General features: G+C 47.0%; 47 non-coding genes and 3 pseudogenes across 47 annotated transcripts in view; all 50 read right to left on the bottom strand.

Moving 5' to 3' along the window:
* The window catches only part of LOC146217960 (5S ribosomal RNA), a 119-nt gene extending 55 nt beyond the window's left edge, over positions 1–64 (bottom strand). The window contains exon 1 of the ribosomal RNA XR_014751426.1: positions 1–64. This exon is cut by the window's left edge and continues 55 nt beyond it. This is a non-coding gene — a ribosomal RNA (5S ribosomal RNA).
* A 172-nt stretch (positions 65–236) lies between these two features.
* Positions 237–355, bottom strand: LOC146217959 (5S ribosomal RNA). The gene has a single exon (XR_014752141.1). It is a non-coding gene; the product is annotated as a 5S ribosomal RNA (ribosomal RNA).
* A 176-nt stretch (positions 356–531) lies between these two features.
* On the bottom strand, positions 532–650 carry LOC146217958 (5S ribosomal RNA). The gene has a single exon (XR_014751425.1). It is a non-coding gene; the product is annotated as a 5S ribosomal RNA (ribosomal RNA).
* A 182-nt stretch (positions 651–832) lies between these two features.
* On the bottom strand, positions 833–951 carry LOC146217957 (5S ribosomal RNA). The gene has a single exon (XR_014752139.1). It is a non-coding gene; the product is annotated as a 5S ribosomal RNA (ribosomal RNA).
* A 184-nt stretch (positions 952–1,135) lies between these two features.
* Positions 1,136–1,254, bottom strand: LOC146217956 (5S ribosomal RNA). The gene has a single exon (XR_014752367.1). It is a non-coding gene; the product is annotated as a 5S ribosomal RNA (ribosomal RNA).
* A 184-nt stretch (positions 1,255–1,438) lies between these two features.
* On the bottom strand, positions 1,439–1,557 carry LOC146217955 (5S ribosomal RNA). The gene has a single exon (XR_014751424.1). It is a non-coding gene; the product is annotated as a 5S ribosomal RNA (ribosomal RNA).
* A 176-nt stretch (positions 1,558–1,733) lies between these two features.
* LOC146217954 (5S ribosomal RNA) lies at positions 1,734–1,852 on the bottom strand. The gene has a single exon (XR_014752366.1). It is a non-coding gene; the product is annotated as a 5S ribosomal RNA (ribosomal RNA).
* A 184-nt stretch (positions 1,853–2,036) lies between these two features.
* Positions 2,037–2,155, bottom strand: LOC146217953 (5S ribosomal RNA). The gene has a single exon (XR_014752365.1). It is a non-coding gene; the product is annotated as a 5S ribosomal RNA (ribosomal RNA).
* Positions 2,156–2,369: 214 nt separating this feature from the next.
* Positions 2,370–2,488, bottom strand: LOC146217952 (5S ribosomal RNA). The gene has a single exon (XR_014752364.1). It is a non-coding gene; the product is annotated as a 5S ribosomal RNA (ribosomal RNA).
* A 188-nt stretch (positions 2,489–2,676) lies between these two features.
* On the bottom strand, positions 2,677–2,795 carry LOC146217951 (5S ribosomal RNA). The gene has a single exon (XR_014751423.1). It is a non-coding gene; the product is annotated as a 5S ribosomal RNA (ribosomal RNA).
* Positions 2,796–2,973: 178 nt separating this feature from the next.
* Positions 2,974–3,092, bottom strand: LOC146217950 (5S ribosomal RNA). The gene has a single exon (XR_014751422.1). It is a non-coding gene; the product is annotated as a 5S ribosomal RNA (ribosomal RNA).
* Positions 3,093–3,270: 178 nt separating this feature from the next.
* Positions 3,271–3,389, bottom strand: LOC146217949 (5S ribosomal RNA). Its single transcript, XR_014752138.1, has one exon. It is a non-coding gene; the product is annotated as a 5S ribosomal RNA (ribosomal RNA).
* Positions 3,390–3,571: 182 nt separating this feature from the next.
* Positions 3,572–3,690, bottom strand: LOC146217948 (5S ribosomal RNA). Its single transcript, XR_014752509.1, has one exon. It is a non-coding gene; the product is annotated as a 5S ribosomal RNA (ribosomal RNA).
* A 176-nt stretch (positions 3,691–3,866) lies between these two features.
* Positions 3,867–3,985, bottom strand: LOC146217947 (5S ribosomal RNA). The gene has a single exon (XR_014751913.1). It is a non-coding gene; the product is annotated as a 5S ribosomal RNA (ribosomal RNA).
* A 190-nt stretch (positions 3,986–4,175) lies between these two features.
* On the bottom strand, positions 4,176–4,294 carry LOC146217946 (5S ribosomal RNA). Its single transcript, XR_014752748.1, has one exon. It is a non-coding gene; the product is annotated as a 5S ribosomal RNA (ribosomal RNA).
* A 176-nt stretch (positions 4,295–4,470) lies between these two features.
* LOC146217945 (5S ribosomal RNA) lies at positions 4,471–4,589 on the bottom strand (annotated as a pseudogene).
* A 178-nt stretch (positions 4,590–4,767) lies between these two features.
* On the bottom strand, positions 4,768–4,886 carry LOC146217944 (5S ribosomal RNA). Its single transcript, XR_014751421.1, has one exon. It is a non-coding gene; the product is annotated as a 5S ribosomal RNA (ribosomal RNA).
* Positions 4,887–5,088: 202 nt separating this feature from the next.
* LOC146217943 (5S ribosomal RNA) lies at positions 5,089–5,207 on the bottom strand. Its single transcript, XR_014752137.1, has one exon. It is a non-coding gene; the product is annotated as a 5S ribosomal RNA (ribosomal RNA).
* A 182-nt stretch (positions 5,208–5,389) lies between these two features.
* On the bottom strand, positions 5,390–5,508 carry LOC146217942 (5S ribosomal RNA; annotated as a pseudogene).
* A 178-nt stretch (positions 5,509–5,686) lies between these two features.
* On the bottom strand, positions 5,687–5,805 carry LOC146217941 (5S ribosomal RNA). The gene has a single exon (XR_014751420.1). It is a non-coding gene; the product is annotated as a 5S ribosomal RNA (ribosomal RNA).
* A 176-nt stretch (positions 5,806–5,981) lies between these two features.
* On the bottom strand, positions 5,982–6,100 carry LOC146217940 (5S ribosomal RNA). The gene has a single exon (XR_014751419.1). It is a non-coding gene; the product is annotated as a 5S ribosomal RNA (ribosomal RNA).
* Positions 6,101–6,278: 178 nt separating this feature from the next.
* On the bottom strand, positions 6,279–6,397 carry LOC146217939 (5S ribosomal RNA). The gene has a single exon (XR_014751417.1). It is a non-coding gene; the product is annotated as a 5S ribosomal RNA (ribosomal RNA).
* Positions 6,398–6,575: 178 nt separating this feature from the next.
* LOC146217938 (5S ribosomal RNA) lies at positions 6,576–6,694 on the bottom strand. The gene has a single exon (XR_014751416.1). It is a non-coding gene; the product is annotated as a 5S ribosomal RNA (ribosomal RNA).
* Positions 6,695–6,888: 194 nt separating this feature from the next.
* LOC146217937 (5S ribosomal RNA) lies at positions 6,889–7,007 on the bottom strand. Its single transcript, XR_014751415.1, has one exon. It is a non-coding gene; the product is annotated as a 5S ribosomal RNA (ribosomal RNA).
* A 172-nt stretch (positions 7,008–7,179) lies between these two features.
* LOC146217936 (5S ribosomal RNA) lies at positions 7,180–7,298 on the bottom strand. Its single transcript, XR_014751497.1, has one exon. It is a non-coding gene; the product is annotated as a 5S ribosomal RNA (ribosomal RNA).
* Positions 7,299–7,480: 182 nt separating this feature from the next.
* On the bottom strand, positions 7,481–7,599 carry LOC146217935 (5S ribosomal RNA). Its single transcript, XR_014752136.1, has one exon. It is a non-coding gene; the product is annotated as a 5S ribosomal RNA (ribosomal RNA).
* A 184-nt stretch (positions 7,600–7,783) lies between these two features.
* On the bottom strand, positions 7,784–7,902 carry LOC146217934 (5S ribosomal RNA). Its single transcript, XR_014751485.1, has one exon. It is a non-coding gene; the product is annotated as a 5S ribosomal RNA (ribosomal RNA).
* A 174-nt stretch (positions 7,903–8,076) lies between these two features.
* LOC146217933 (5S ribosomal RNA) lies at positions 8,077–8,195 on the bottom strand (annotated as a pseudogene).
* A 192-nt stretch (positions 8,196–8,387) lies between these two features.
* LOC146217932 (5S ribosomal RNA) lies at positions 8,388–8,506 on the bottom strand. The gene has a single exon (XR_014751414.1). It is a non-coding gene; the product is annotated as a 5S ribosomal RNA (ribosomal RNA).
* Positions 8,507–8,680: 174 nt separating this feature from the next.
* LOC146217931 (5S ribosomal RNA) lies at positions 8,681–8,799 on the bottom strand. Its single transcript, XR_014752135.1, has one exon. It is a non-coding gene; the product is annotated as a 5S ribosomal RNA (ribosomal RNA).
* Positions 8,800–8,971: 172 nt separating this feature from the next.
* Positions 8,972–9,090, bottom strand: LOC146217930 (5S ribosomal RNA). The gene has a single exon (XR_014751473.1). It is a non-coding gene; the product is annotated as a 5S ribosomal RNA (ribosomal RNA).
* A 196-nt stretch (positions 9,091–9,286) lies between these two features.
* Positions 9,287–9,405, bottom strand: LOC146217929 (5S ribosomal RNA). Its single transcript, XR_014751413.1, has one exon. It is a non-coding gene; the product is annotated as a 5S ribosomal RNA (ribosomal RNA).
* A 174-nt stretch (positions 9,406–9,579) lies between these two features.
* On the bottom strand, positions 9,580–9,698 carry LOC146217928 (5S ribosomal RNA). Its single transcript, XR_014752134.1, has one exon. It is a non-coding gene; the product is annotated as a 5S ribosomal RNA (ribosomal RNA).
* A 172-nt stretch (positions 9,699–9,870) lies between these two features.
* On the bottom strand, positions 9,871–9,989 carry LOC146217927 (5S ribosomal RNA). The gene has a single exon (XR_014751462.1). It is a non-coding gene; the product is annotated as a 5S ribosomal RNA (ribosomal RNA).
* Positions 9,990–10,171: 182 nt separating this feature from the next.
* On the bottom strand, positions 10,172–10,290 carry LOC146217926 (5S ribosomal RNA). Its single transcript, XR_014752133.1, has one exon. It is a non-coding gene; the product is annotated as a 5S ribosomal RNA (ribosomal RNA).
* A 192-nt stretch (positions 10,291–10,482) lies between these two features.
* On the bottom strand, positions 10,483–10,601 carry LOC146217925 (5S ribosomal RNA). The gene has a single exon (XR_014751451.1). It is a non-coding gene; the product is annotated as a 5S ribosomal RNA (ribosomal RNA).
* A 170-nt stretch (positions 10,602–10,771) lies between these two features.
* On the bottom strand, positions 10,772–10,890 carry LOC146217924 (5S ribosomal RNA). Its single transcript, XR_014752826.1, has one exon. It is a non-coding gene; the product is annotated as a 5S ribosomal RNA (ribosomal RNA).
* Positions 10,891–11,098: 208 nt separating this feature from the next.
* Positions 11,099–11,217, bottom strand: LOC146217923 (5S ribosomal RNA). The gene has a single exon (XR_014751412.1). It is a non-coding gene; the product is annotated as a 5S ribosomal RNA (ribosomal RNA).
* A 174-nt stretch (positions 11,218–11,391) lies between these two features.
* On the bottom strand, positions 11,392–11,510 carry LOC146217922 (5S ribosomal RNA). Its single transcript, XR_014751411.1, has one exon. It is a non-coding gene; the product is annotated as a 5S ribosomal RNA (ribosomal RNA).
* A 180-nt stretch (positions 11,511–11,690) lies between these two features.
* LOC146217921 (5S ribosomal RNA) lies at positions 11,691–11,809 on the bottom strand. The gene has a single exon (XR_014751410.1). It is a non-coding gene; the product is annotated as a 5S ribosomal RNA (ribosomal RNA).
* A 186-nt stretch (positions 11,810–11,995) lies between these two features.
* Positions 11,996–12,114, bottom strand: LOC146217920 (5S ribosomal RNA). The gene has a single exon (XR_014751409.1). It is a non-coding gene; the product is annotated as a 5S ribosomal RNA (ribosomal RNA).
* Positions 12,115–12,320: 206 nt separating this feature from the next.
* LOC146217919 (5S ribosomal RNA) lies at positions 12,321–12,439 on the bottom strand. Its single transcript, XR_014751408.1, has one exon. It is a non-coding gene; the product is annotated as a 5S ribosomal RNA (ribosomal RNA).
* Positions 12,440–12,613: 174 nt separating this feature from the next.
* LOC146217918 (5S ribosomal RNA) lies at positions 12,614–12,732 on the bottom strand. The gene has a single exon (XR_014752590.1). It is a non-coding gene; the product is annotated as a 5S ribosomal RNA (ribosomal RNA).
* A 178-nt stretch (positions 12,733–12,910) lies between these two features.
* LOC146217917 (5S ribosomal RNA) lies at positions 12,911–13,029 on the bottom strand. Its single transcript, XR_014752412.1, has one exon. It is a non-coding gene; the product is annotated as a 5S ribosomal RNA (ribosomal RNA).
* A 174-nt stretch (positions 13,030–13,203) lies between these two features.
* Positions 13,204–13,322, bottom strand: LOC146217916 (5S ribosomal RNA). The gene has a single exon (XR_014751874.1). It is a non-coding gene; the product is annotated as a 5S ribosomal RNA (ribosomal RNA).
* A 170-nt stretch (positions 13,323–13,492) lies between these two features.
* LOC146217915 (5S ribosomal RNA) lies at positions 13,493–13,611 on the bottom strand. Its single transcript, XR_014753127.1, has one exon. It is a non-coding gene; the product is annotated as a 5S ribosomal RNA (ribosomal RNA).
* A 186-nt stretch (positions 13,612–13,797) lies between these two features.
* LOC146217914 (5S ribosomal RNA) lies at positions 13,798–13,916 on the bottom strand. The gene has a single exon (XR_014751923.1). It is a non-coding gene; the product is annotated as a 5S ribosomal RNA (ribosomal RNA).
* A 188-nt stretch (positions 13,917–14,104) lies between these two features.
* Positions 14,105–14,223, bottom strand: LOC146217913 (5S ribosomal RNA). Its single transcript, XR_014751406.1, has one exon. It is a non-coding gene; the product is annotated as a 5S ribosomal RNA (ribosomal RNA).
* A 180-nt stretch (positions 14,224–14,403) lies between these two features.
* Positions 14,404–14,522, bottom strand: LOC146217912 (5S ribosomal RNA). The gene has a single exon (XR_014751405.1). It is a non-coding gene; the product is annotated as a 5S ribosomal RNA (ribosomal RNA).
* A 186-nt stretch (positions 14,523–14,708) lies between these two features.
* On the bottom strand, positions 14,709–14,827 carry LOC146217911 (5S ribosomal RNA). Its single transcript, XR_014751404.1, has one exon. It is a non-coding gene; the product is annotated as a 5S ribosomal RNA (ribosomal RNA).
* Positions 14,828–15,000: the final 173 nt, after the last annotated feature.

The following is a 15,000-nucleotide window of genomic DNA, read 5'->3' as shown; positions in this document are numbered from 1 at the left end:
CGACCCTGCTTAGCTTCCGAGATCAGACGAGATCGGGCGTTGCCAGGCTGGTATGGCCGTACGAAATAAGTTGACAACCATAGGCTACTTATCCATATACAGATTTAGCAATTGACAACGCAAGGTGGTCTCTCTCTCTCTCTCTCGTGTCAAAATGAAAACAGCTTCCAGCCCCTTTCATGAAGGACTACTTGTGCATATTGCAAGATTTCAGTTTCTAAGTGAATGAGCAAAAGAGCATACAGCACCTGGTATTCCCAGGCGGTCTCCCATCCAAGTACTAACCAGGCCCGACCCTGCTTAGCTTCCGAGATCAGACGTGATCGGGCGTTGCCAGGCTGGTATGGCCGTACGAAATAAGTTGACAACCATAGGCTACTTATCCATATACAGATTTAGCAATTGACAATGCAAGGTGGTCTCTCTCTCTCTCTCTCTCTCGTGTCAAAATGAAAACAGCTTCCAGCCCCTTTTATGAAGGACTACTTGTGCATATTGCAAGATGTCAGTTTCTAAGTGAATGAGCAAAAGAGCATACAGCACCTGGTATTCCCAGGCGGTCTCCCATCCAAGTACTAACCAGGCCCGACCCTGCTTAGCTTCCGAGATCAGACGAGATCGGGCGTTGCCAGGCTGGTATGGCCGTACGAAATAAGTTGACAACCATAGGCTACTTATCCATATACAGATTTAGCAATTGACAATGCAAGGTAGTCTCTCTCTCTCTCTCTCTCTCTCTCTCGTGTCAAAATGAAAACAGCTTCCAGCCCCTTTCATGAAGGACTACTTGTGCATATTGCAAGATGTCAGTTTCTAAGTAAATGAGCAAAAGAGCATACAGCACCTGGTATTCCCAGGCGGTCTCCCATCCAAGTACTAACCAGGCCCGACCCTGCTTAGCTTCCGAGATCAGACGTGATCGGGCGTTGCCAGGCTGGTATGGCCGTACGAAATAAGTTGACAACCATAGGCTACTTATCCATATACAGATTTAGCAATTGACAATGCAAGGTGGTCTCTCTCTCTCTCTCTCTCTCTCTCTCTCGTGTCAAAATGAAAACAGCTTCCAGCCCCTTTCATGAAGGACTACTTGTGCATATTGCAAGATGTCAGTTTCTAAGTGAATGAGCAAAAGAGCATACAGCACCTGGTATTCACAGGCGGTCTCCCATCCAAGTACTAACCAGGCCCGACCCTGCTTAGCTTCCGAGATCAGACGAGATCGGGCGTTGCCAGGCTGGTATGGCCGTACGAAATAAGTTGACAACCATAGGCTACTTATCCATATACAGATTTAGCAATTGACAATGCAAGGTGGTCTCTCTCTCTCTCTCTCTCTCTCTCTCTCGTGTCAAAATGAAAACAGCTTCCAGCCCCTTTCATGAAGGACTACTTGTGCATATTGCAAGATGTCAGTTTCTAAGTGAATGAGCAAAAGAGCATACAGCACCTGGTATTCCCAGGCGGTCTCCCATCCAAGTACTAACCAGGCCCGACCCTGCTTAGCTTCCGAGATCAGACGAGATCGGGCGTTGCCAGGCTGGTATGGCCGTACGAAATAAGTTGACAACCATAGGCTACTTATCCATATACAGATTTAGCAATTGACAATGCAAGGTAGTCTCTCTCTCTCTCTCTCTCTCGTGTCAAAATGAAAACAGCTTCCAGCCCCTTTCATGAAGGACTACTTGTGCATATTGCAAGATGTCAGTTTCTAAGTGAATGAGCAAAAGAGCATACAGCACCTGGTATTCACAGGCGGTCTCCCATCCAAGTACTAACCAGGCCCGACCCTGCTTAGCTTCCGAGATCAGACGAGATCGGGCGTTGCCAGGCTGGTATGGCCGTACGAAATAAGTTGACAACCATAGGCTACTTATCCATATACAGATTTAGCAATTGACAATGCAAGGTGGTCTCTCTCTCTCTCTCTCTCTCTCTCTCTCGTGTCAAAATGAAAACAGCTTCCAGCCCCTTTCATGAAGGACTACTTGTGCATATTGCAAGATGTCAGTTTCTAAGTGAATGAGCAAAAGAGCATACAGCACCTGGTATTCACAGGCGGTCTCCCATCCAAGTACTAACCAGGCCCGACCCTGCTTAGCTTCCGAGATCAGACGAGATCGGGCGTTGCCAGGCTGGTATGGCCGTACGAAATAAGTTGACAACCATAGGCTACTTATCCATATACAGATTTAGCAATTGACAATGCAAGGTAGTCTCTCTCTCTCTCTCTCTCTCTCTCTCTCTCTCTCTCTCTCTCTCTCTCTCTCTCTCTCGTGTCAAAATGAAAACAGCTTCCAGCCCCTTCCATGAAGGACTACTTGTGCATATTGCAAGATGTCAGTTTCTAAGTGAATGAGCAAAAGAGCATACAGCACCTGGTATTCACAGGCGGTCTCCCATCCAAGTACTAACCAGGCCCGACCCTGCTTAGCTTCCGAGATCAGACGAGATCGGGCGTTGCCAGGCTGGTATGGCCGTACGAAATAAGTTGACAACCATAGGCTACTTATCCATATACAGATTTAGCAATTGACAATGCAAGGTAGTCTCTCTCTCTCTCTCTCTCTCTCTCTCTCTCTCGTGTCAAAATGAAAACAGCTTCCAGCCCCTTCCATGAAGGACTACTTGTGCATATTGCAAGATGTCAGTTTCTAAGTGAATGAGCAAAAGAGCATACAGCACCTGGTATTCCCAGGCGGTCTCCCATCCAAGTACTAACCAGGCCCGACCCTGCTTAGCTTCCGAGATCAGACGAGATCGGGCGTTGCCAGGCTGGTATGGCCGTACGAAATAAGTTGACAACCATAGGCTACTTATCCATATACAGATTTAGCAATTGACAATGCAAGGTAGTCTCTCTCTCTCTCTCTCTCTCTCGTGTCAAAATGAAAACAGCTTCCAGCCCCTTTCATGAAGGACTACTTGTGCATATTGCAAGATGTCAGTTTCTAAGTGAATGAGCAAAAGAGCATACAGCACCTGGTATTCCCAGGCGGTCTCCCATCCAAGTACTAACCAGGCCCGACCCTGCTTAGCTTCCGAGATCAGACGAGATCGGGCGTTGCCAGGCTGGTATGGCCGTACGAAATAAGTTGATAACCATAGGCTACTTATCCATATACAGATTTAGCAATTGACAATGCAAGGTAGTCTCTCTCTCTCTCTCTCTCTCTCGTGTCAAAATGAAAACAGCTTCCAGCCCCTTTCATGAAGGACTACTTGTGCATATTGCAAGATGTCAGTTTCTAAGTGAATGAGCAAAAGAGCATACAGCACCTGGTATTCCCAGGCGGTCTCCCATCCAAGTACTAACCAGGCCCGACCCTGCTTAGCTTCCGAGATCAGACGTGATCGGGCGTTGCCAGGCTGGTATGGCCGTACGAAATAAGTTGACAACCATAGGCTACTTATCCATATACAGATTTAGCAATTGACAATGCAAGGTGGTCTCTCTCTCTCTCTCTCTCTCTCTCTCGTGTCAAAATGAAAACAGCTTCCAGCCCCTTTCATGAAGGACTACTTGTGCATATTGCAAGATGTCAGTTTCTAAGTGAATGAGCAAAAGAGCATACAGCACCTGGTATTCCCAGGCGGTCTCCCATCCAAGTACTAACCAGGCCCGACCCTGCTTGGCTTCCGAGATCAGACGTGATCGGGCGTTGCCAGGCTGGTATGGCCGTACGAAATAAGTTGACAACCATAGGCTACTTATCCATATACAGATTTAGCAATTGACAATGCAAGGTGGTCTCTCTCTCTCTCTCTCTCTCGTGTCAAAATGAAAACAGTTTCCAGCCCCTTTCATGAAGGACTACTTGTGCATATTGCAAGATGTCAGTTTCTAAGTGAATGAGCAAAAGAACATACAGCACCTGGTATTCCCAGGCGGTCTCCCATCCAAGTACTAACCAGGCCCGACCCTGCTTAGCTTCCGAGATCAGACGTGATCGGGCGTTGCCAGGCTGGTATGGCCGTACGAAATAAGTTGACAACCATAGGCTACTTATCCATATACAGATTTAGCAATTGACAATGCAAGGTGGTCTCTCTCTCTCTCTCTCTCTCTCTCTCTCTCTCTCGTGTCAAAATGAAAACAGCTTCCAGCCCCTTTCATGAAGGACTACTTGTGCATATTGCAAGATGTCAGTTTCTAAGTGAATGAGCAAAAGAGCATACAGCACCTGGTATTCCTAGGCGGTCTCCCATCCAAGTACTAACCAGGCCCGACCCTGCTTAGCTTCCGAGATCAGACGTGATCGGGCGTTGCCAGGCTGGTATGGCCGTACGAAATAAGTTGACAACCATAGGCTACTTATCCATATACAGATTTAGCAATTGACAATGCAAGGTGGTCTCTCTCTCTCTCTCTCTCTCGTGTCAAAATGAAAACAGTTTCCAGCCCCTTTCATGAAGGACTACTTGTGCATATTGCAAGATGTCAGTTTCTAAGTGAATGAGCAAAAGAGCATACAGCACCTGGTATTCCCAGGCGGTCTCCCATCCAAGTACTAACCAGGCCCGACCCTGCTTAGCTTCCGAGATCAGACGAGATTGGGCGTTGCCAGGCTGGTATGGCCGTACGAAATAAGTTGACAACCATAGGCTACTTATCCATATACAGATTTAGCAATTGACAATGCAAGGTAGTCTCTCTCTCTCTCTCTCTCTCTCGTGTCAAAATGAAAACAGCTTCCAGCCCCTTTCATGAAGGACTACTTGTGCATATTGCAAGATGTCAGTTTCTAAGTGAATGAGCAAAAGAGCATACAGCACCTGGTATTCCCAGGCGGTCTCCCATCCAAGTACTAACCAGGCCCGACCCTGCTTAGCTTCCGAGATCAGACGAGATCGGGCGTTGCCAGGCTGGTATGGCCGTACGAAATAAGTTGACAACCATAGGCTACTTATCCATATACAGATTTAGCAATTGACAATGCAAGGTGGTCTCTCTCTCTCTCTCTCTCTCTCTCTCTCTCTCTCTCTCTCTCTCTCGTGTCAAAATGAAAACAGCTTCCAGCCCCTTTCATGAAGGACTACTTGTGCATATTGCAAGATGTCAGTTTCTAAGTGAATGAGCAAAAGAGCATACAGCACCTGGTATTCCCAGGCGGTCTCCCATCCAAGTACTAACCAGGCCCGACCCTGCTTAGCTTCCGAGATCAGACGTGATCGGGCGTTGCCAGGCTGGTATGGCCGTACGAAATAAGTTGACAACCATAGGCTACTTATCCATATACAGATTTAGCAATTGACAATGCAAGGTGGTCTCTCTCTCTCTCTCTCTCTCTCTCTCGTGTCAAAATGAAAACAGTTTCCAGCCCCTTTCATGAAGGACTACTTGTGCATATTGCAAGATGTCAGTTTCTAAGTGAATGAGCAAAAGAGCATACAGCACCTGGTATTCCCAGGCGGTCTCCCATCCAAGTACTAACCAGGCCCGACCCTGCTTAGCTTCCGAGATCAGACGAGATTGGGCGTTGCCAGGCTGGTATGGCCGTACGAAATAAGTTGACAACCATAGGCTACTTATCCATATACAGATTTAGCAATTGACAATGCAAGGTAGTCTCTCTCTCTCTCTCTCTCTCTCGTGTCAAAATGAAAACAGCTTCCAGCCCCTTTCATGAAGGACTACTTGTGCATATTGCAAGATGTCAGTTTCTAAGTGAATGAGCAAAAGAGCATACAGCACCTGGTATTCCCAGGCGGTCTCCCATCCAAGTACTAACCAGGCCCGACCCTGCTTAGCTTCCGAGATCAGACGAGATCGGGCGTTGCCAGGCTGGTATGGCCGTACGAAATAAGTTGACAACCATAGGCTACTTATCCATATACAGATTTAGCAATTGACAATGCAAGGTGGTCTCTCTCTCTCTCTCTCTCTCGTGTCAAAATGAAAACAGCTTCCAGCCCCTTTCATGAAGGACTACTTGTGCATATTGCAAGATTTCAGTTTCTAAGTGAATGAGCAAAAGAGCATACAGCACCTGGTATTCCCAGGCGGTCTCCCATCCAAGTACTAACCAGGCCCGACCCTGCTTAGCTTCCGAGATCAGACGAGATCGGGCGTTGCCAGGCTGGTATGGCCGTACGAAATAAGTTGACAACCATAGGCTACTTATCCATATACAGATTTAGCAATTGACAATGCAAGGTAGTCTCTCTCTCTCTCTCTCTCTCTCGTGTCAAAATGAAAACAGCTTCCAGCCCCTTTCATGAAGGACTACTTGTGCATATTGCAAGATGTCAGTTTCTAAGTGAATGAGCAAAAGAGCATACAGCACCTGGTATTCCCAGGCGGTCTCCCATCCAAGTACTAACCAGGCCCGACCCTGCTTAGCTTCCGAGATCAGACGAGATCGGGCGTTGCCAGGCTGGTATGGCCGTACGAAATAAGTTGACAACCATAGGCTACTTATCCATATACAGATTTAGCAATTGACAATGCAAGGTAGTCTCTCTCTCTCTCTCTCTCTCTCGTGTCAAAATGAAAACAGCTTCCAGCCCCTTTCATGAAGGACTACTTGTGCATATTGCAAGATGTCAGTTTCTAAGTGAATGAGCAAAAGAGCATACAGCACCTGGTATTCCCAGGCGGTCTCCCATCCAAGTACTAACCAGGCCCGACCCTGCTTAGCTTCCGAGATCAGACGAGATCGGGCGTTGCCAGGCTGGTATGGCCGTACGAAATAAGTTGACAACCATAGGCTACTTATCCATATACAGATTTAGCAATTGACAATGCAAGGTGGTCTCTCTCTCTCTCTCTCTCTCTCTCTCTCTCTCTCTCTCGTGTCAAAATGAAAACAGTTTCCAGCCCCTTTCATGAAGGACTACTTGTGCATATTGCAAGATGTCAGTTTCTAAGTGAATGAGCAAAAGAGCATACAGCACCTGGTATTCCCAGGCGGTCTCCCATCCAAGTACTAACCAGGCCCGACCCTGCTTAGCTTCCGAGATCAGACGAGATCGGGCGTTGCCAGGCTGGTATGGCCGTACGAAATAAGTTGACAACCATAGGCTACTTATCCATATACAGATTTAGCAATTGACAATGCAAGGTGGTCTCTCTCTCTCTCTCTCGTGTCAAAATGAAAACAGCTTCCAGCCCCTTTCATGAAGGACTACTTGTGCATATTGCAAGATTTCAGTTTCTAAGTGAATGAGCAAAAGAGCATACAGCACCTGGTATTCCCAGGCGGTCTCCCATCCAAGTACTAACCAGGCCCAACCCTGCTTAGCTTCCGAGATCAGACGAGATCGGGCGTTGCCAGGCTGGTATGGCCGTACGAAATAAGTTGACAACCATAGGCTACTTATCCATATACAGATTTAGCAATTGACAATGCAAGGTAGTCTCTCTCTCTCTCTCTCTCTCTCTCTCGTGTCAAAATGAAAACAGCTTCCAGCCCCTTTCATGAAGGACTACTTGTGCATATTGCAAGATGTCAGTTTCTAAGTGAATGAGCAAAAGAGCATACAGCACCTGGTATTCCCAGGCGGTCTCCCATCCAAGTACTAACCAGGCCCGACCCTGCTTAGCTTCCGAGATCAGACGTGATCGGGCGTTGCCAGGCTGGTATGGCCGTACGAAATAAGTTGACAACCATAGGCTACTTATCCATATACAGATTTAGCAATTGACAATGCAAGGTAGTCTCTCTCTCTCTCTCTCTCTCTCTCTCTCGTGTCAAAATGAAAACAGCTTCCAGCCCCTTTCATGAAGGACTACTTGTGCATATTGCAAGATTTCAGTTTCTAAGTGAATGAGCAAAAGAGCATACAGCACCTGGTATTCCCAGGCGGTCTCCCATCCAAGTACTAACCAGGCCCAACCCTGCTTAGCTTCCGAGATCAGACGAGATCGGGCGTTGCCAGGCTGGTATGGCCGTACGAAATAAGTTGACAACCATAGGCTACTTATCCATATACAGATTTAGCAATTGACAATGCAAGGTAGTCTCTCTCTCTCTCTCTCTCTCCCTCTCGTGTCAAAATGAAAACAGCTTCCAGCCCCTTTCATGAAGGACTACTTGTGCATATTGCAAGATTTCAGTTTCTAAGTGAATGAGCATACAGCACCTGGTATTCCCAGGCGGTCTCCCATCCAAGTACTAACCAGGGCCGACCCTGCTTAGCTTCCGAGATCAGACGAGATTGGGCGTTGCCAGGCTGGTATGGCCGTACGAAATAAGTTGACAACCATAGGCTACTTATCCATATACAGATTTAGCAATTGACAATGCAAGGTGGTCTCTCTCTCTCTCTCTCTCTCTCTCTCTCTCTCTCTCGTGTCAAAATGAAAACAGTTTCCAGCCCCTTTCATGAAGGACTACTTGTGCATATTGCAAGATGTCAGTTTCTAAGTGAATGAGCAAAAGAGCATACAGCACCTGGTATTCCCAGGCGGTCTCCCATCCAAGTACTAACCAGGCCCGACCCTGCTTAGCTTCCGAGATCAGACGAGATCGGGCGTTGCCAGGCTGGTATGGCCGTACGAAATAAGTTGACAACCATAGGCTACTTATCCATATACAGATTTAGCAATTGACAATGCAAGTTAGTCTCTCTCTCTCTATCTCTCGTGTCAAAATGAAAACAGCTTCCAGCCCCTTTCATGAAGGACTACTTGTGCATATTGCAAGATGTCAGTTTCTAAGTGAATGAGCAAAAGAGCATACAGCACCTGGTATTCCCAGGCGGTCTCCCATCCAAGTACTAACCAGGCCCGACCCTGCTTAGCTTCCGAGATCAGACGTGATCGGGCGTTGCCAGGCTGGTATGGCCGTACGAAATAAGTTGACAACCATAGGCTACTTATCCATATACAGATTTAGCAATTGACAATGCAAGGTGGTCTCTCTCTCTCTCTCTCGTGTCAAAATGAAAACAGCTTCCAGCCCCTTTCATGAAGGACTACTTGTGCATATTGCAAGATTTCAGTTTCTAAGTGAATGAGCAAAAGAGCATACAGCACCTGGTATTCCCAGGCGGTCTCCCATCCAAGTACTAACCAGGCCCAACCCTGCTTAGCTTCCGAGATCAGACGAGATCGGGCGTTGCCAGGCTGGTATGGCCGTACGAAATAAGTTGACAACCATAGGCTACTTATCCATATACAGATTTAGCAATTGACAATGCAAGGTGGTCTCTCTCTCTCTCTCTCTCTCTCTCTCTCTCTCTCTCTCTCGTGTCAAAATGAAAACAGTTTCCAGCCCCTTTCATGAAGGACTACTTGTGCATATTGCAAGATGTCAGTTTCTAAGTGAATGAGCAAAAGAGCATACAGCACCTGGTATTCCCAGGCGGTCTCCCATCCAAGTACTAACCAGGCCCGACCCTGCTTAGCTTCCGAGATCAGACGAGATCGGGCGTTGCCAGGCTGGTATGGCCGTACGAAATAAGTTGACAACCATAGGCTACTTATCCATATACAGATTTAGCAATTGACAATGCAAGTTAGTCTCTCTCTCTCTATCTCTCGTGTCAAAATGAAAACAGCTTCCAGCCCCTTTCATGAAGGACTACTTGTGCATATTGCAAGATGTCAGTTTCTAAGTGAATGAGCAAAAGAGCATACAGCACCTGGTATTCCCAGGCGGTCTCCCATCCAAGTACTAACCAGGCCCGACCCTGCTTAGCTTCCGAGATCAGACGTGATCGGGCGTTGCCAGGCTGGTATGGCCGTACGAAATAAGTTGACAACCATAGGCTACTTATCCATATACAGATTTAGCAATTGACAATGCAAGGTGGTCTCTCTCTCTCTCTCTCGTGTCAAAATGAAAACAGCTTCCAGCCCCTTTCATGAAGGACTACTTGTGCATATTGCAAGATTTCAGTTTCTAAGTGAATGAGCAAAAGAGCATACAGCACCTGGTATTCCCAGGCGGTCTCCCATCCAAGTACTAACCAGGCCCAACCCTGCTTAGCTTCCGAGATCAGACGAGATCGGGCGTTGCCAGGCTGGTATGGCCGTACGAAATAAGTTGACAACCATAGGCTACTTATCCATATACAGATTTAGCAATTGACAATGCAAGGTAGTCTCTCTCTCTCTCTCTCTCTCTCTCTCGTGTCAAAATGAAAACAGCTTCCAGCCCCTTTCATGAAGGACTACTTGTGCATATTGCAAGATGTCAGTTTCTAAGTGAATGAGCAAAAGAGCATACAGCACCTGGTATTCCCAGGCGGTCTCCCATCCAAGTACTAACCAGGCCCGACCCTGCTTAGCTTCCGAGATCAGACGTGATCGGGCGTTGCCAGGCTGGTATGGCCGTACGAAATAAGTTGACAACCATAGGCTACTTATCCATATACAGATTTAGCAATTGACAATGCAAGGTAGTCTCTCTCTCTCTCTCTCTCTCTCTCTCTCTCTCTCTCGTGTCAAAATGAAAACAGCTTCCAGCCCCTTTCATGAAGGACTACTTGTGCATATTGCAAGATTTCAGTTTCTAAGTGAATGAGCAAAAGAGCATACAGCACCTGGTATTCCCAGGCGGTCTCCCATCCAAGTACTAACCAGGCCCAACCCTGCTTAGCTTCCGAGATCAGACGAGATCGGGCGTTGCCAGGCTGGTATGGCCGTACGAAATAAGTTGACAACCATAGGCTACTTATCCATATACAGATTTAGCAATTGACAATGCAAGGTGGTCTCTCTCTCTCTCTCTCCCTCTCGTGTCAAAATGAAAACAGCTTCCAGCCCCTTTCATGAAGGACTACTTGTGCATATTGCAAGATTTCAGTTTCTAAGTGAATGAGCATACAGCACCTGGTATTCCCAGGCGGTCTCCCATCCAAGTACTAACCAGGGCCGACCCTGCTTAGCTTCCGAGATCAGACGAGATCGGGCGTTGCCAGGCTGGTATGGCCGTACGAAATAAGTTGACAACCATAGGCTACTTATCCATATACAGATTTAGCAATTGACAATGCAAGGTGGTCTCTCTCTCTCTCTCTCTCTCTCTCTCTCTCTCTCTCTCTCTCTCTCTCTCTCGTGTCAAAATGAAAACAGTTTCCAGCCCCTTTCATGAAGGACTACTTGTGCATATTGCAAGATGTCAGTTTCTAAGTGAATGAGCAAAAGAGCATACAGCACCTGGTATTCCCAGGCGGTCTCCCATCCAAGTACTAACCAGGCCCGACCCTGCTTAGCTTCCGAGATCAGACGAGATCGGGCGTTGCCAGGCTGGTATGGCCGTACGAAATAAGTTGACAACCATAGGCTACTTATCCATATACAGATTTAGCAATTGACAATGCAAGTTAGTCTCTCTCTCTCTATCTCTCGTGTCAAAATGAAAACAGCTTCCAGCCCCTTTCATGAAGGACTACTTGTGCATATTGCAAGATGTCAGTTTCTAAGTGAATGAGCAAAAGAGCATACAGCACCTGGTATTCCCAGGCGGTCTCCCATCCAAGTACTAACCAGGCCCGACCCTGCTTAGCTTCCGAGATCAGACGAGATCGGGCGTTGCCAGGCTGGTATGGCCGTACGAAATAAGTTGACAACCATAGGCTACTTATCCATATACAGATTTAGCAATTGACAATGCAAGGTGGTCTCTTTCTCTCTCTCTCTCTCTCTCGTGTCAAAATGAAAACAGCTTCCAGCCCCTTTCATGAAGGACTACTTGTGCATATTGCAAGATTTCAGTTTCTAAGTGAATGAGCAAAAGAGCATACAGCACCTGGTATTCCCAGGCGGTCTCCCATCCAAGTACTAACCAGGCCCGACCCTGCTTAGCTTCCGAGATCAGACGAGATCGGGCGTTGCCAGGCTGGTATGGCCGTACGAAATAAGTTGACAACCATAGGCTACTTATCCATATACAGATTTAGCAATTGACAATGCAAGGTAGTCTCTCTCTCTCTCTCTCTCTCTCTCTCTCTCGTGTCAAAATGAAAACAGCTTCCAGCCCCTTTCATGAAGGACTACTTGTGCATATTGCAAGATGTCAGTTTCTAAGTGAATGAGCAAAAGAGCATACAGCACCTGGTATTCCCAGGCGGTCTCCCATCCAAGTACTAACCAGGCCCGACCCTGCTTAGCTTCCGAGATCAGACGAGATCGGGCGTTGCCAGGCTGGTATGGCCGTACGAAATAAGTTGACAACCATAGGCTACTTATCCATATACAGATTTAGCAATTGACAATGCAAGGTGGTCTCTCTCTCTCTCTCTCTCTCTCTCTCTCTCTCTCTCTCTCTCTCTCTCTCGTGTCAAAATGAAAACAGTTTCCAGCCCCTTTCATGAAGGACTACTTGTGCATATTGCAAGATGTCAGTTTCTAAGTGAATGAGCAAAAGAGCATACAGCACCTGGTATTCCCAGGCGGTCTCCCATCCAAGTACTAACCAGGCCCGACCCTGCTTAGCTTCCGAGATCAGACGAGATCGGGCGTTGCCAGGCTGGTATGGCCGTACGAAATAAGTTGACAACCATAGGCTACTTATCCATATACAGATTTAGCAATTGACAATGCAAGTTAGTCTCTCTCTCTCTATCTCTCGTGTCAAAATGAAAACAGCTTCCAGCCCCTTTCATGAAGGACTACTTGTGCATATTGCAAGATGTCAGTTTCTAAGTGAATGAGCAAAAGAGCATACAGCACCTGGTATTCCCAGGCGGTCTCCCATCCAAGTACTAACCAGGCCCGACCCTGCTTAGCTTCCGAGATCAGACGAGATCGGGCGTTGCCAGGGTGGTTTGGCCGTACCGAATAAGTTGACAACCATAGGCTACTTATCCATATACAGATTTAGCAATTGACAATGCAAGGTAGTCTCTCTCTCTCTCTCTCTCTCTCGTGTCAAAATGAAAACAGCTTCCAGCCCCTTTCATGAAGGACTACTTGTGCATATTGCAAGATGTCAGTTTCTAAGTGAATGAGCAAAAGAGCATACAGCACCTGGTATTCCCAGGCGGTCTCCCATCCAAGTACTAACCAGGCCCGACCCTGCTTAGCTTCCGAGATCAGACGAGATCAGGCGTTGCCAGGCTGGTATGGCCGTACGAAATAAGTTGACAACCATAGGCTACTTATCCATATACAGATTTAGCAATTGACAATGCAAGTTAGTCTCTCTCTCTCTATCTCTCGTGTCAAAATGAAAACAGCTTCCAGCCCCTTTCATGAAGGACTACTTGTGCATATTGCAAGATGTCAGTTTCTAAGTGAATGAGCAAAAGAGCATACAGCACCTGGTATTCCCAGGCGGTCTCCCATCCAAGTACTAACCAGGCCCGACCCTGCTTAGCTTCCGAGATCAGACGAGATCGGGCGTTGCCAGGGTGGTATGGCCGTACCAAATAAGTTGACAACCATAGGCTACTTATCCATATACAGATTTAGCAATTGACAATGCAAGGTAGTCTCTCTCTCTCTCTCGTGTCAAAATGAAAACAGCTTCCAGCCCCTTTCATGAAGGACTACTTGTGCATATTGCAAGATGTCAGTTTCTAAGTGAATGAGCAAAAGAGCATACAGCACCTGGTATTCCCAGGCGGTCTCCCATCCAAGTACTAACCAGGCCCGACCCTGCTTAGCTTCCGAGATCAGATGAGATCGGGCGTTGCCAGGCTGGTATGGCCGTACGAAATAAGTTGACAACCATAGGCTACTTATCCATATACAGATTTAGCAATTGACAATGCAAGGTAGTCTCTCTCTCTCTCTCTCTCTCTCTCTCTCTCGTGTCAAAATGAAAACAGCTTCCAGCCCCTTTCATGAAGGACTACTTGTGCATATTGCAAGATGTCAGTTTCTAAGTGAATGAGCAAAAGAGCATACAGCACCTGGTATTCCCAGGCGGTCTCCCATCCGAGTACTAACCAGGCCCGACCCTGCTTAGCTTCCGAGATCAGACGAGATCGGGCGTTGCCAGGCTGGTATGGCCGTACGAAATAAGTTGACAACCATAGGCTACTTATCCATATACAGATTTAGCAATTGACAATGCAAGGTGGTCTCTCTCTCTCTCTCTCTCTCTCTCTCTCTCTCGTGTCAAAATGAAAACAGTTTCCAGCCCCTTTCATGAAGGACTACTTGTGCATATTGCAAGATGTCAGTTTCTAAGTGAATGAGCAAAAGAGCATACAGCACCTGGTATTCCCAGGCGGTCTCCCATCCAAGTACTAACCAGGCCCGACCCTGCTTAGCTTCCGAGATCAGACGAGATCGGGCGTTGCCAGGCTGGTATGGCCGTACGAAATAAGTTGACAACCATAGGCTACTTATCCATATACAGATTTAGCAATTGACAATGCAAGGTGGTCTCTTTCTCTCTCTCTCTCTCTCTCGTGTCAAAATGAAAACAGCTTCCAGCCCCTTTCATGAAGGACTACTTGTGCATATTGCAAGATTTCAGTTTCTAAGTGAATGAGCAAAAGAGCATACAGCACCTGGTATTCCCAGGCGGTCTCCCATCCAAGTACTAACCAGGCCCGACCCTGCTTAGCTTCCGAGATCAGACGAGATCGGGCGTTGCCAGGCTGGTATGGCCGTACGAAATAAGTTGACAACCATAGGCTACTTATCCATATACAGATTTAGCAATTGACAATGCAAGGTAGTCTCTCTCTCTCTCTCTCTCTCTCTCTCTCTCGTGTCAAAATGAAAACAGCTTCCAGCCCCTTTCATGAAGGACTACTTGTGCATATTGCAAGATGTCAGTTTCTAAGTGAATGAGCAAAAGAGCATACAGCACCTGGTATTCCCAGGCGGTCTCCCATCCAAGTACTAACCAGGCCCGACCCTGCTTAGCTTCCGAGATCAGACGAGATCGGGCGTTGCCAGGCTGGTATGGCCGTACGAAATAAGTTGACAACCATAGGCTACTTATCCATATACAGATTTAGCAATTGACAATGCAAGGTAGTCTCTCTCTCTCTCTCTCTCTCTCGTGTCAAAATGAAAACAGCTTCCAGCCCCTTTCATGAAGGACTACTTGTGCATATTGCAAGATGTCAGTTTCTAAGTGAATGAGC

Source organism: Hypomesus nipponensis, chromosome 28 (assembly GCF_054491055.1).
Source record: "Hypomesus nipponensis isolate SF chromosome 28, ASM5449105v1, whole genome shotgun sequence".
In the NCBI taxonomy this organism is placed as follows: Eukaryota; Metazoa; Chordata; class Actinopteri; order Osmeriformes; family Osmeridae; genus Hypomesus; species Hypomesus nipponensis.
This window is presented reverse-complemented; position numbering and strand designations above follow the sequence as displayed.